This window comes from Nicotiana attenuata, chromosome 6, assembly GCF_001879085.1.
Source record: "Nicotiana attenuata strain UT chromosome 6, NIATTr2, whole genome shotgun sequence".
Taxonomy (NCBI): domain Eukaryota; kingdom Viridiplantae; phylum Streptophyta; class Magnoliopsida; order Solanales; family Solanaceae; genus Nicotiana; species Nicotiana attenuata.
Genome location: NC_031994.1, coordinates 41,890,495 through 41,892,325, shown reverse-complemented (window position 1 = coordinate 41,892,325; position 1,831 = coordinate 41,890,495).

Genomic DNA, 1,831 nt, shown 5'->3' with positions numbered 1-1,831 from the left:
GAAAAACATTGCTAGGCTAGTGCGGCTCGCTTCGCTCTTCAAGCTCGCCCCCCCTTACTCAACCTCAACATCTATAAAAAAGCCCTTTCTCCTTTTCTAAATAAGGTAAGCTTTGAATCCGTAGCTTGCTGGTTTTTCCATCATCTAATCCACAACAAATCGAATGAAACCTGGCGAAAAAGAAGTGAACACTTTGCTGAGGAACGAAGCTTCGTGTTTGTTTTTCTTCAAACCCCCAATCCGCTCTCGCTCGCCGCTACTAACGGGGTCTCGGTTGATTTCCCTTCCTTTAGCTACTAAGATGTTTCAGTTCGCTAAGTTTGAAAAGTCCAAAGAGCGCAGACTAGCCACGGAGCTTGGATACGGTTTCCCGATCGGAGATCCATGGATCACAGACGGTATCTCCCCATGGCCTTTCGCCTCTGAAAGCGTCCTTCCTTCTCAATGCCCGGGCATCCATCCAATGCATTCTTTTCGATCTTGTACCCTATGTAGGCTTGCAAAGCATAGGCGTCACAAGCGGTACACTGAACACCAACCCAATCTCGACGAAAAAAAGGAAAAGCAAGTACATCCTTAACGGCCTCTATTCCTGACGTGAACGGCCGCTTTCTTGGAACTAATTCATAGGCACTTTCCATTAGTTAGACTTCACACACTATATAAACAAATAGTTGAAGCGTGCGATAGAAAGCGGAAAAACGAATTGATTGACTATTGAGTGCAAGCCCGTAAATAGACGACTATGGGTAGTTCAGGTGCGCTTAAAGTCAACTACAACTAGAAGGCATGCCGATCTTGCCACCAACAAACCTTTGACTTTGACTGTGAAAAGCGGAAAATAGGCACACAGTAGTTTAGAGTAGAAGGAGTGAAAGCCACTTGACTGTAAGGAGAGGAGCTCTAAGTTGGAATTCAATAGTCTAAGAAATGGTCATCTGTGCGTAACAGCTACTGGTGTCATCACCCTGCAAAGAGGTGGAACCAACCAAGACTGAACACTAGCCCCATTTTGTAGACGGGTTGGGACCGGCCTTCTATCCCGGTGAACAATGTTCCACTGATTAGGCGGGGACAGGATTCGAACCTGCAATCTTCAGGTCATGAGCCTGATGAGTTGACCAATTCCTCTACCCCGCATTCTCTTTCACTTTTGCGACTGTGAACGTGGATGTGGATTTCGAATCCACACAAGGATTTTTCAGTCCCAGCTGAGCTACCTGAACCACTTTGAAATAATGTTTCTCCTTTCTTTATGTAATTTGGCCCGCCCCGGTGATTCTAACGTATGACTGAAGCTCTTCTTGAGGGGACCGCGTGACTTTTTCTCTTTGAAGAAGGGACGAATCTTTCTTCTATATACACATTTGATGTACGAATTAGGGCAAGAAGAATTGCTGCCTTTCAGGCGAGTGAACCAGGTTACCAGGATTCGGACTAGGGAATTGCTTTTTTTCCGAGCACGTAGCTCTATTTCCTGACTGAGGGCGGGAACCTCTTATCTTTAGGTAGGGGTAGCCCACTACTTTTTGAGATCTATCAGCTGCAATCAAGGGCTAGCGGGAACGAGTGCTGTGCTTGCCCCACCGATACCACCATTCATTAACCAGTGAACCAGCCCCTTCTTCAGTTATAGAGAGTTCTTTCTTTAGAACCAGATTCATTCCAGAAAAGAAAAACCGAATTTAGAATTCAGAATCGCGCTTGGAGCCTATCGCTAGAACGAACAACACACCAGCGGGACCAGACTTGCTACGCTATTAGTAGGGCTTGTTGGAGCAAGCAAGAGATCTGTATTTATCCTTAAGGAATAGGAAGCATAACTCACCCT